The sequence below is a fragment of the Miscanthus floridulus genome, chromosome 1 (genome assembly GCF_019320115.1).
Source record: "Miscanthus floridulus cultivar M001 chromosome 1, ASM1932011v1, whole genome shotgun sequence".
Classification (NCBI taxonomy): domain Eukaryota; kingdom Viridiplantae; phylum Streptophyta; class Magnoliopsida; order Poales; family Poaceae; genus Miscanthus; species Miscanthus floridulus.
In genome coordinates, this window is record NC_089580.1 from 154,498,173 (window position 1) to 154,512,572 (window position 14,400).

General features: G+C 41.9%; 1 pseudogene; it reads left to right on the forward strand.

The window, feature by feature from the left end:
• Positions 1 to 13,661: 13,661 nt before the first annotated feature.
• LOC136465797 (probable inorganic phosphate transporter 1-12) lies at positions 13,662 to 14,400 on the forward strand (annotated as a pseudogene).

Below are 14,400 nucleotides of genomic sequence, written 5' to 3' on the forward strand. Positions count from 1 at the left end.
TCAATATAAATGTGGAAGCTAAAGAGCAAGGTAGAGATATGCAAACTCCCGTCGACGACTTCGGTATTTTTACCGAGGTATCGAGAAGCGCACAAGCTTCCCCTAGTCCTCGTTGGAGCCCCTCATAAGGAATCCCTCACAAGGGCCAAGCTCCCGGTCGGGTAACTCCGTGGATAGCCTCGGGCCTTTCCCACGTGCAAGTGGGTCTCCGACGTGCCTTCCAGCAAGCCTCTCCCAGATGCTCCCCGTCGTTTTCACTATCAAGCTTTTCGGTCGAAACGCTGCGGGCCTTGTTCCCTCCATTACACGGTGACGGCCACACCACAAACGCGATTGGTGTGATCTCGCAAGACTTCAAGCCCCTCCGATTACAACACTTGTGCTCGCAAGCACGGGGTGGCAAGAGGTATGCAAACCTCACTTAAACACTAGGCAAATACCTAGAGCAAGCGCATAAGCGGTAGTCTAATCAACCTAAGCACTTTGCAAAGCACTTATGCTAATCACCTAATAAAACACTAAGCACTATGCATGTAGAGATCACTCAAATGGTGTATCAACACTCTTGGTATGTTTCCTCAGCACCACACACCTCAAATGACCGGTTGGGGTTGTATTTATAAGCCCCACTGAGAAAGTAGCCGTTGGGGTCGAATCCCCGTAAAACTGCTACTGACCGGATGCTGAATCGTCCTGACCGGACGCGTTCGGTCTTCCCGACCGTTGCAGCCGCGAACCACCGATCGGACGCTGCCAGCGTCCGGCCGCCTGCCACCGGACGCGTCCGGTCACAGTTTCGCACGCCTGGAACCTCTCTGTACTCGATCGGATGCTGCGTTTCTGCGTCCGGTCGGTTGCCGTCAGCGTCCGGTCCTCGCATCCGGTCGCCTATCTATCGAGCCACCGGTCCAGTGTCCGGTCGCGCTTCCAGCGTCCGGTCCAGCGTTCGGTCGCTTCTGTGAGCTCGTTTCTTCGCGATCTTGCGTACGGCTTGGTTTCTATCTTTAAGCTTGGACTTTGCTTGATATCTTGGGTTTTTTCTTGTGCTCCTAAGGTCTTTCTTAAGGTGTTGATCATTGGATCATCACGTCGCCTTCGTCCAAGTCATGTCTTGCACCCTGTTGGACTACAAAACAAACACTTGTAAATTCATTAGTCCAATTTGGTTGTGTTGGTCATTAAACACCAAAATCCAAAGTAAATTGGCTTAGGGTCTATTTTCCTTACAATCTCTCCATTTTTGATGATTGATGACAACACGACCAAAGCAAGCAAATGATAGAAAATTTGAAATTTAAAAACTACCTACTTGCTAGGATGCAATGCAAAGGGCAAGATTATATAATGCTAGAAAAACCTATTCGGATACCAATCGAAGACCATCTTGCCCTTACAAAAGTCCCTATGTGTCATTATAGATTCCTACAAATTTTACCATTACTTAGTCTAATCCATAATCCACTTTCCTCCCTTTCTTGGACCATAACCACTTGTAGATATCAACTTGATGCTTGCCTTTGGTCCTTTAAATTCTTCCCCTTTGGTATCAAACACCAAAAAGAAAGACATTAGTAGCACAAGGGAGGGTCAAATTTCATGATTCTTTGTGTAGAATTGAAATGGATCATAAAATTTGACTCTCACATTATATAGACTAAGCTTCCCCTAAATGTATGCATACATATGGTAGAAAGCAAAGCATATGCATAAATAGCAATTTATTGCACAAGAGAGTTTAATCTATATAATGCATGGAGAAAGCATATAAATATGAAATGAAAACAACATGATGATACCAATTAAAGAATGATGCTTAATTCCGGGGACTCCAATTTCCTTACAATGAGACTACTACACATAGGTTTGAAAAAATTGATACCATTTGAAAAGTGTTAGTCTCAAAGCATCCAAGTTGTAGATTAAGCTCTCCCTAAATTTATGCACACAAGTGTTGAATACTTGTAAAATTTGTGCACATTGATTTAAGTATCAAAATACCACTTGAAAGATGATATTTGGGAGAGATTATCTACAATTTGGACTTTGGCACATATTAGATAATTAATTGTAAAACATGCTATGTGCCGTGCTCCTAAATAATTTTAAACCATGTATGTTTGCTCCAAGGGTTGATAATAAAACCGAGCAAGCCTACCATATGATATACCTATTGAATGCATGACAAAATATTTAAGCATGTAAATGCAAACGTTAGGCATAAAAGATAACTAGATGCTTTAAGAGTATACCAATTGAAAGACAATACCAATTGAAATAAATACTAATTGAAAGTAATGACATCTAGTTACCTAACATAGAAAGGGAAATTTAGGTCCATAGTATTCACTAACCTACTTGGCAATGACTTTGTCCTTCATGATGCACCCCATGTAATGCACATAAACTTTGCCAAGTCTCCAAATTCCCCGAGGTCTGACAGACTTCTCACTTTCTTTTCGGGATCCAAACCTTCTTGGTGCTCTTCATATTGGAAATAATTTCCTTTGGCACCCAAAAGCGTTTGACCCCATTGTTGGCTTGCTTGTTCACCTTGATGGCCACCACTTTGTCATTTTTCTTCTTCTTCAAGAGATAAGGTGTGGAGGCCTTCTTGTCCACCTTGTTGGTGTAGGTGTTGGAGAGCTTGCTTGTTTGCTTTTTCTCCTTCTTTGCTCCTCCTCTATTCTTCACCTTGCACTCATAGGACTTGTGACCTTTCTTGTGGCACACGTAGCAAACCACGGTTTGTCCTTTATCAAGCTTCTTCACTCCCTTGACGGTGTTATCTTGATGAAGTTAGGTTTGCTTCGCCTTGCCTTTCATTTAAGTTCCTTGGTGAGGTGAGCTACTTCTTGCTTGAGTTGCTCATTCTCTTTTGCAACCTCTTATGTGTATGTATCTACAATCACTTTCTCAACACAAGCTTGGTTGCACAAATGTGAGTCTAAACATAAATCATTGCAAGAGGTAGATGCATCCTTTTTAATTATGTCATTTCTTTTAGATGCCTTAGTGGGGTATTTTTGACGGTCTCAAGATTAGCAACTTTATTTATTAGCTCATCACAATGTTTGTACATGATTTCCATTTTAGCAAGCAAACTTTGATAATCATTTTGTGAGCTAGCTAACTTTTCTTTTAATTTTTCATTTTTCTTTTCAAGTTGCTTATCATTAATTGTGCATGCTCTTGTTGTTGCACTAGCCTCAAGTTGCTCAATTTTAGTAGATAGTTCAATATTGAGATTTGCAAAGTTTTTATATTGTTCAAGCAAATTTTTGTATGCTTCTTGTGAACGACCTAGCTCTTCTTTTAAAGTTTTGAGCTTCTTTTGTTGACTAGTGTAAACTTTAGCATATTTAAGATTTTGTTGCACAATTGTATTATAAGAAGGCAAATCATCATCACTATCACTCTCACTAGAGGATGAGCTTTCGTTACCTCGTGCCATAAGGCACACACGAGAAGAGCTTGATAATGAGTGCTTATGACCTCACCTCTTTGTGATGGTTTTCTTCTTCACTCGAAGAATCATCCCATGACCATATTGTTGTGAGGGCTTTGTTCTTGCACACCTTCTTCTTTGTCTTGGGTGTGGGCTTATTTAGACAAACTTCCACAAAGTGGCCCAACTCGCCGCATCCATAGCATCCCCTCTTTCTTTGCTCGTTTCTTTTATTAGTGAAAACGAGGTCTTGAATTTGGATGGTGAAAGGTCCTTGTTTGGTTTTGATAATTGAGTGACAACTTAGGTGGACTAATTGTGTTTATGTGAGATACACAGGTGATTAGTCCACAGGTACATGTGTGTGAGCAACATATGCCATGAAGGTGAAAATGGCTTGGAGATGTTGCAAAGCTCACACATGTGATGATGAAGGAGCTTAAATGCACAAGAGATATGACATTGAGTCATGTGATCAAGGTAGAGAAGATCAAGACAAGACTTGGCTTGATGGACCGGTTGTAAGCGTGAAGGACAAGTCGAAGGCTTTGGAGTGATGGACCGCGTGGCGGTGCAGCTTGAGCAAGACTTGGCGCCGATGGACGATGGCAACGGTGAAGAGCAAGTAGAGTCAAGATCGATGAACCAATATGATCATGTGATGATATGAAGTGGATCATATCATTGTTGATCGTGTTGGTGCATATGTTGCATCGACTTTGAAGGAGATGGAATGGAATGCGCAAGGCAAAGGTATAACCTAGGGTATTTCATTTCACCGGTCATAGGTGTGTAGAGAAGTTTATGACCGGGTTTAGGATAGATGGCTGTACTATCAAGAGGGGCAAACTTATTTGCATATCGGTCATCTAGTGCCACTCGAGTGATCTAACTTTGCATTATCACTAGGATCGAGTGGCATGACAAGTTGAGTGGCTAACATCCTTTAGGAAATGATTGTGAAAATGCTAACACACATACACATGGTGGTGTACACTTGGTGGTGTTGGCACATTTACAAAGGAGGTGGTGTTTGCAGGGGTGAGATGGGTTTGGGTCGGGATTCGGTGCTTTCGGGAAAATTGAATGCCTATTTTCTATTGCGCCGGATGCAAATTCTGGTGGTTAGCACATTGGTGCAAGGGTGAAGAAGTTAGAAGTAAAAACGAGTTGGTCGCGAAGATGCCGGCATCGGTCAACTGACCGGACACTGGATCTGAATGCACCAGACGCTGGAAGGCTGCGTCCGGTCAGGCTGACGTACGGTGACGCAGTAGCTGGAGTGTGACCGGACGCTGGCTGCGTTCGATCGCGTTCGACCGGACGCGTCCGGTCATGCTCGGGAGCTTACTGGAAACGATCGGACGCTGGGGGTTTAGCGTCCGGTCAGTTGAGTGCTGCTGCGTCCAGTCAAGTCAAATGACCGTTGGAACCGGGACACGTGGTCATCTGCGAGCAACCGGACGCTGAGGTCCAGCGTCCGATCAACACGACAGGAGCATCCGGTCAGCCCGACCATTGCCCAGTGAAGGAGTAACGGCTAGTTTAGCCCTTGGGGCTATAAATAGAAGTGGCCTTCGGCCATGGCTGGTGCTAAGCACCTTGGGGGACTTTGTGTCCATGCTTGAGAGTGCTTGGAAGCCCTCCATCACACATATACTTGATAGTGATCATTCGATTATGTGAGTGAGCGATTCTAGTACAATTGCATCGTGAGGTTGCATCGAGTGGCACTAGGTGATCGAGTTGCAAGCCGGTGGTGCTTGTTACTCTTGGAGGTTGCCACCTCCTAGATGGCATAGTGGTGGTCTCCGTTGAAGCGCGCAAGAAGCTTGTGCGGCGCTCCAGAGAAGTGCTTGTGAGGGGCATTGTGCTCGCCCCGCGGGAGCCGCGAAGAGCAACTCTAGTAAAGCGTGTCATTGAGCTACCCTCACTCAAGGGGTAGGTTCTTGCGGCGCCCGACGTGCGGGCTTAGCGGGTGATGCTAATTAGTCGCCGAACCACCAAGTGAGCGGTCGACACAATGGGGACTAGCGTGTTGGCAAACACGTGAACCTCGGGAGAAAAAACATCGTGTCAACCTTATTCTTCCCGTTGGTTTGCATCCCCATTACACAAGCTTGCAATTACTTTTATACATATTAAGCTTGTGTAGTTGCTCTTGTAATTAGATAGCTTGTGTAGCTTGCTAATTACCTTCTTACTTGTGTAGCATAGAAGTAGCTCCCTTGCGTGGTTAATTTAGTTTTAGTAACCTTGTTAGTCACATTGCTTAGTTTGTGTAGCTAAGTATTTGCGCTCTCTAATTAGGCATTGGTTGCCTTGTTATTGAGCATTGCTAGTGAGCATCGTTAGCTTTGTGCTTTTGCTTACTAGCATATGTAGGAGCTCTCTTGTCGCTTAAAGTACTAGTGGCCTAGGTTTGTGTAACCTTGCTCCTAGAATTGTTTAGGAGAGCTCTAGCTAGCCCGGCACCTTTGTTGCATAATTGTTATCTTTGCAAGGTGCTAGTGAATATATATAGTGGGGTATAGTCTTGGCTAGACCGATAGTTTTAATTCCGCATTTGTATCAGTTAGCCGACGCAATTAAGTTTTAGAAAAGACTATTCACCCCCCCTCTAGTCACCATCTCGACCCTTCAGATGGGCACACCCTTGACATTGAGCCTTTGGATCATCTTTTCTACCTTGTTGATTAATTTGATTGATTCTTCATCAAGGTCGGAGGTGGAGGAGGAAGATTGATCATCATCACTTGAATCTTCATCATCATCATCATCATCCTCATCTTCTTCTTCACTTGAGGAGCTTGAGCTTGAGCTTGACTCAACTTTCTTGCCCTTCATCTTCTTCTTCTCGCTACAAGCGAGAGCTTTGCCTTTGCTTGATGAAGATGCTTCTTCTTGACCCATCTTACGTGACATTTCAAATGCCACTAGCTTTCCAATGACAATGCCCGGGGTCATGGTGCTCAAGTTCTCCATGTTGTGAAGGATGGTGATGATGCTTGCATATTTTTTTTGTGGTAGAACAGAGATGATCTTCCTCACTATGTCTGTATCATATAGCTTTAATAATCCTATTGAATGAAGCTAATTGATGATTGATTCAATCGAGAATACATATCACGAACAAGCTCATCATCATTCATAACAAAGGAATCATAATTTTGCCTGGCTAGACAATGTTTTTGCTCACAGACATTACTTGTGCCGTCATGGAGCTCTTGGAGTTTTAACCAAATTTCATGTGTTGTATTTAAGGTGAACACTTGGTTAAATACATCCATGCTAAATGATTCAAACAAGCAATTCTTAGCTCTAGCATTAAAATGCATTTCTTTTTTGTCACTCTTTGTGGGCTTTTTGGGATTCTTAATGGGTTTCATCCCGTCATGAGTGACTCTCCATGCACCTAAATCAACCGCCTCAAGATGGCAAGCCATTCTAGCCTTATAGTAGAGAAAGTTAGTGCCATCAAATTGTGGAGGCCTAGCGGTATCCATCCCAACCACTCTATAATAGCGTCGGCTCAACAGCGGTTAAGCCAAGGGTCCAAGAATGAGCCAACTGGCTCTGATACCAATTGAAGGGACCATGACGCCTAAGAGGGGGGGGTGAATTAGGTAACTTTAAAATTCTAACTCTAAACTATGATATCTTTTTCTAACCCTAGCAAAACATATGCAATAGATAAGCTATCTAGATGTGCAACTATAGTTTTACTAGTGTATTGCTATCTCTACCGCAAACGTAGTAAAGTAATCAATGTAAATACGGAAGCTAAAGAGCAAGGTAGAGATATGCAAACTCCCATCGACGACTCTGGTATTTTTACCGAGGTATCGAGAAGCGCGCAAGCTTCCCCCTAGTCCTCGTTGGAGCCCCTCGCAAAGAATCCCTCGCAAGGGCCAAGCTCCTGGTCGGGTAACTCCGTGGATAGCCTCGGACCTTCCTCACGCGCAAGTGGGTCTCCGACGTGCCTTCCGGCAAGCCTCTCCTAGATGCTCTCCGCCGTCTTCACTATCAAGCTTTTCGGCCGAAACGCCGTGGGCCTTGTTCCCTCCGATACACGGTGGCGGCCACACCACAAACGCGGTTGGTGTGATCTCGTAAGACTTCAAGCTTCTCTGATGTACAACACTTATGCTCGCAAGCACGGGGTGGCAAGAGGTATGCAAACCTCACTTAAACACTAGGCAAATACCTAGAGCAAGCGCATAAGCGGTGGTCTAATCAACCTAAGCACTTCGCAAAAGCACTTATGCTAATCACCTAATAAAACACTAAGTACTATGCATGTGGAGATCACTCAAATAGTGTATCAACACTCTTGGTATGTTTCATCAGCATCACACACCTCAAATGGTCGGTTGGGGGTTGTATTTATAAGCCCCACTGAGAAAGTAGCCGTTGGGGTCGAATTCCCGCGAAACTGCTACTGATCGGACGCTGAATCGTTCTGACCGGACGCGTCTGGTCTTCCTGACCGTTGCAGCTACGAACCACCGATCGGATGCTGCCAGCGTCCGGTCACCTGCCATCGGACGCGTCCAGTCGCAGTTTCGCGCGCCTGGAACCTCTCTGTACTCGATCGGACGCTGCGTTTCTGCGTCCGGTCCTCACGTCCGGTCGCCTGTCTACCGAGCCACCGGTCCAGCGTCTGGTCGCGCTTCTAGCGTCCGGTCCAGCGTCCGTCGCCTCTGTGAGCTCGTTTCTTCACGATCTTGCGTACGGCTTGGTTCCTATTTTTAAGCTTAGACTTTTTGCTTGATATCTTGGGTCTTTTCTTGTGCTCCTAAGGTCTTTCTTAAGGTGGTGATCATCGGATCATCACGTCGCCTTCGTCCAAGTCATGTCTTGCACCATGTTGGACTACAAAACAAACACTTGCAAATTCATTAGTCCAATTTGATTGTGTTGGTCATCAAACACCAAAATCCAAAGTAAATGGGCTTAGGGTACATTTTTCTTACACAGAGAGCATGGCGTCACAGGCTCACAAACTCTACTGTGTAGATCTTTTCGTGATGCGGCTAAGATCATTTTTTATACTAGCAGGAAGAGATTTCTGATATTCATTTCTTTCGTGCGCCAACAAATTCACGAATAAGTAGGGATGAAAACGGATCGGATACGAACGGATATCACTCATATTATATTTGTTTTCATATTTATGTTCGGATTCGGATTTGGACACGGATAGCGTTCGGATACATATACGAATACGGATTGACTCGGTTACGGATACGAATAATGAGTATCGAATACAGTATGAATCGGATTCGGAGAAGGTCGGATACAAATATCTATTCAGATATTGAGTAAAAGCAGCATATATATATATATATATATCATACGTGCGCAAACCATTACACCACTCTATGAGTCCATAATCCATCTAGATTAAGCCAAAAGACTAAATAGTAAAGCAACAAATAAGATAAAGATACAGATACATCATACATCAAACATCATACAAGCACCAATCTTCACGGCATGAGTAGAAATAGCCAAGCTCATGGCTTCATGGGTCTCATGGAGTCATGGTCATGGATTCAAGATCTACAATCCTTATATAGACCATTTTTTCATTTGAGAAAGTTTGAACAAAATGTAGTTCAAATTTCATAAGTGTGTGACATAGTTTTAGAAAGTCTATATGAGATTCAAGAATTTGTGACTAGTGTTTAATAAAACTTTCTCAAATGGGAAAATGAGCTAAGTAACAATTGTAGATCTTGCTGAGATGATCAAACTTGGTATTCAGAGTTTTTTCATCTGAGGTCATTTAGTGTCTCGTTTGAGCAAGTTTGACCAAGTCAAATTTGGTCAAATGAAAAAACAACACTTTGACTCTAGTATTATGAACTCTAAATGACTTCAAATTGAAAAGTTTTGAATACCAAGTTTGTTCAACTCATCAAGCTCTACAATTGTTGTTTTGGTCAACTTTCCATTTGAGAAAGTTTGGATGATTCAAATTTGTGATTTTTAAATTTCGACGCCTACAAACTAGTTTTTGGAACCCTAGATTGTCTCAAATTGAAAAGTTTTGAATACCAAGTTTGTTCAGATCATCAAGATCTATAATCCTTATATAGGCCATTTTTTCATTTGAGAAAGTTTGAATGAAATGTAGTTCAAATTTCACAAGTGTGTGACATAGTTTTTAGAAAGTCTATATGAGATTCAAGAATTTGTGACTAGTGTTTGATAAAACTTTCATAAATGGGAAAATGAGCTATGTAATAATTGTAGATCTTGCTGAGATGATCAAACTTGGTATTCAGAGTTTTTTCATCTGAGGTCATTTAATGTCTCATTTTAGCAAGTTTGACCAAGTTAAATTTGGTCAAATGAAAAAACAACACTTTGACTCTAGTATTATGAACTCTAAATGACTTCAAATTGAAAAGTTTTGAATACCAAGTTTGTTCAGCCCATCAAGATCTACAATTGTTGTTTTGGTCAACTTTCCATTTGAGATAGTTTGGACGGTTCAAATTTGTGATTTTTAAATTTTGATGCCTACAAACTAGTTTTCGGAACCCTAGATTGTCTCAAATTGAAAAGTTTTGAATACTAAATTTGTTCAGCTCATCAAGATCTACAATCCTTATATAGGCCATTTTTTCATTTGAGAAAGTTTGAATAAAATGTAGTTCAAATTTCACAAGTGTGTGACATAGTTTTAGAAAGTCTATATGAGATTAAAAAATTTGTGACTAGTATTTGATAAACTTTCTCAAATGGGAAAATAAGCTATGTAACAATTATAGATCTTTCTGAGATGATCAAACTTGGTATTCAGAGTTTTTTCATCTGAGGTCATTTAGTGTCTCATTTGAGCAAGTTTGACCAAGTCAAATTTGGTCAAATGAAAAAACAATACTTTGACTCTAGTATTATGAACTCTAAATGACTTCAAATTGAAAAGTTTTGAATACCAAGTTTGTTCAACTCATCAAGCTCTACAATTGTTGTTTTGGTCAACTTTCCATTTGAGAAAGTTTGGACGGTTCAAATTTGTGATTTTTAAATTTCGACGCCTACAAACTAGTTTTTGGAACCCTAGATTGTCTCAAATTGAAAAGTTTTGAATACCAAGTTTGTTCAGATCATCAAGATCTACAAACCTTATATAGGCCATTTTTTCATTTGAGAAAGTTTGAATGAAATATAGTTCAAATTTCACAAGTGTGTCACATAGTTTTAGAAAGTCTATATGAGATTCAAGAATTTGTGACTAGTGTTTGATAAAACTTTCTCAAATGGGAAAATGAGCTATGTAACAATTGTAGATCTTGCTGAGATGATCAAACTTGATATTCAGAGTTTTTTCATCTGAGGTCATTTAGTGTCTTATTTGAGCAAGTTTGACCAAGTCAAATTTGGTCAAATGAAAAAACAACACTTTAACTCTAGTATTATGAACTCTAAATGACTTCAAATTGAAAAGTTTTGAATACCAAGTTTGTTCAACTCATCAAGATCTACAATTGTTGTTTTGGTCAACTTTCCATTTGAGAAAGTTTGGACGGTTTAAATTTTAGATCATTTCTTCATCCAAGGTCGTTTGAATAATATCCGGATAATATCCGTTTGGAATATCCGGATATATCCGATACTTAATCGGATTATCCGATATCCGCCAGATATCGATAATATTACATCCGTATTTGATATCCGCCTAAGATATCCGTTTTATTATCCGTATCCGAAAAAATACGGATATCCGAGTAACTATCCAGATAAGTGTTCATATTTGTTCGGTCGAACGGACGGTCGAATAAATATCCGTACCGTTTTCATCCATACGAATAAGTTCCACCACATCTCCATACAATCCTATACACGACGCTGACAAGCGAATTAGCCACAACTTATGTAATTAGTTTTATAATTAGCTCATGTTTAGTCCTCCTAATTGACATCTAAAAATTTAATGTGACAGGGACTAAAGTTTAGTCTTAGGATCCAAACACTCCATAACTCTCGACTCCTGCTGGCTGCTCACTTGCACCACCATGCCTATGTGTCTGCACGTATATACTCTAATGCTAGAACGTCTAAGATGGTCCTTATTGTCCACCCTTTGAAAATATCATAACTTTAAGGTTGTTATTTGTGTATGCTGTAGAATTGGGATGCTTTGCACTGATCCATGAGGATGTCCATAAGAGTCGAAATTTTTTATGCCATTATGATGTCTAAGCTTACTAATCAGACAGAGACGAACTTAATTGTTAAAATATTTTCAACACTGCTTTCATATACTTCATCTGTCCCAAAATAGAAGTCAACTTTTTTTAACTTCGACCAATTATATATAAAAGAATATTAATATTTATAATATATAATTAGTATGATTGCATAGACCATTAAATATATTTTCATAATAAACTTATTTATAGATATAAATGTTGCACGTATTTTTTATAAACCTAATCAAAGTTGAGAAAGTTTGACATGCACATATTCCATAACGACTTATATTTTGGGGCAGAGAAAGTATATGCTAATGGGAGTAGTCAACTGGAAGTCGTGATGAACACAACAAGACTTTTATATTATATGCTAATTGGAGCACGAAGAAACGCAGGTGAATGGACCTATATATGAATGGTGGGAATATTCGTTTAGGAAATTGCAGAAGGTTCACCAGTCTCACCATGTATAACCTACACATCTTTTATTTGGCACCACTGATGTTCTCAAGGAGCAGCCACTTTTTAATTTCAGGTATGCGTGCTGAAAACACTAAAATTAAGGGTCAACCTCATTGAGTCGTCTTGCTTGATCTTTGCCAATTGTTTTCTTCCATGCATGATTATTGTTTTATTCCATGCATGTGGTCTCAGGTGATCGATTTGTTTCCTTCAAAGCAGGCGAGGATTGCAGGGATGTCAGTTTCTTTTTCTATCGCGCGGGGTATCGCATGGCCGGAAGGAAGGAGTCTTGCTTGATCTTTGCCAATTGTTTTCTTCCATGCATGATTATTGTTTCTTTCCATGCATGTGGCCTTAGGTGATCGGTTTGTTTCCTTCAAAGCAGGCGGGGATCGCAGAGATGACAGTTTCTTTTTCTATCGCGCGGGGTATCGCATGGCCAGAAGGGAGGAGCGACCTAAAAAAAAGTCACACAAAAAAATAGTCTTATTTTTAGTCTTTTTAGTTGTAGAAGAAAAGCATACTGTGGGGATCTTTCCCAAAGTTTTTAGCGTAAAAAAATTATAATCTTTATTAATCAATAATTTAGGTAACAAATAATCTTATGAATTTTGAGCACACTCTCATTTGTATGTACCATTGGGTACTTCCACACCTCTACTTCTTTCGGTCATTGACCATGTCGTCTTCGCGTGCTAGATTTGCACTATGGCTCCTTAGCTAATACATTTGTTGTTTGCCCACCTCTAATTTTGCCCACAAACAAACCCTCTCCTCATTCCACCTTGGTTGGCTATCTGGAGAATCTTTGCCTTGTCGCATCTTCAGCCGCCTAAGGGTCTGTTTGGTCCTCGATACGTGTTTTTTTTTTAAGTAAAGACAGGAGCTCTGTTCAATTAACAACTTGTTCGGTTAGCTAAGCTGGATCATGAATTATTTAATGTGTAAGATGGAAATAGAGTTTTTATGTACGCACCCATGGTAAATAAAACGGTCATAGGACCACCGGTTCTCGATACGCGCTTGTCTCGCCTCGCTTGCTGCGTCGGCACGCGCGGGCTTTCTTAGAGCAACTCCAATAGATTGGCTATTCTTATTGTGGATGCTATTTTACGATTTGTATAGCAAAAAATAGGTTCCAACAGATGTGCTATCTGACTTTGTAAAATAGAAACCGGCTATCCCTTAATTTTCAGTGGCCATATATAGCCAACCACAGACGCTGACTATCTAACTTTGTAAAATAACAAGGCTGTTGTGGATCTCTTCAGTTTTAAAGAGTTTTATATTTTACAAAATTGCTAAACAACGAAATTTGACTACTAGTTTAGTTTTAGTCGACCTGTCGGAGTTGCTCTTACGTGAGCGAGCAGATTCTTACCAGCACAGACTTCAACATAGTCGGGTAAAGAAACCAAACACTTACGAGCTTTGTTACAGTGCTCGGAGGAACCGGTGGTTGCTCCCGTAAAAAATATTTACCGCAGGTCTTAAATTAAGAACAGTAATTAATTATAATTAAGGGCAGATTAGTACTTTTCCTAATGTACACGGTACACAATCTAAATCCCTAACCTAATTCCACGAACGCTGCTCGCAGGCGCGCCGCGAGAACTCGCTGCCTCCCAGAGTGGCGGGCATGGGCTTCTTCACCGACGTCTATGACCTCTTCTGCATCTCGCTCGTCACCAAGCTGCTCGACCACGTCTACTACACCGACCCCACCAAGCCAGACCCGGGCACGCTGCCGCCCAACGTCGCGGCCATGGTGAACGGCGTCGCACTGTGCGGGACGCTCGCGGGGTAGCTCTTCTTCGGCTGGCTCAGCGACAGTATTGGCCGGAAGAGCGTCTACGGCATAACGCTGCTGCTCATGGTGGTCTGCTCCCTCGCCTCCGGGCTCTCGTTCGGGAGCACGCCCGCGGCGTCATGGCCACGCTCTGCTTCTTCTGCTTCTGGCTCGGCTTGTCTATCGGCGGCGACTACCCGCTCAGTGCCACCATCATGTCCGAGTACGCCAACAAGAAGACCCGCGGCAGGTTCATCGCCGCCGTCTTCGCCATGCAGGGATTCGGCATCCTCGCCGGCGTCATCGTCACGCAGGGAACACCAAGCAGGCCGCCTCCGACATGTCAGGTGGAGATCGAGGCGGAGGCGGAGAAGCTGGACGAGATCACCAGCGGCGACCGGCGAGGACTACGGCCTGCGCTCGGAGACAAGAAAGGAGAGACGACAACTCGGAGACAAGGGGCAGATAAGATAAAGTACTATTCTACCTTTTAA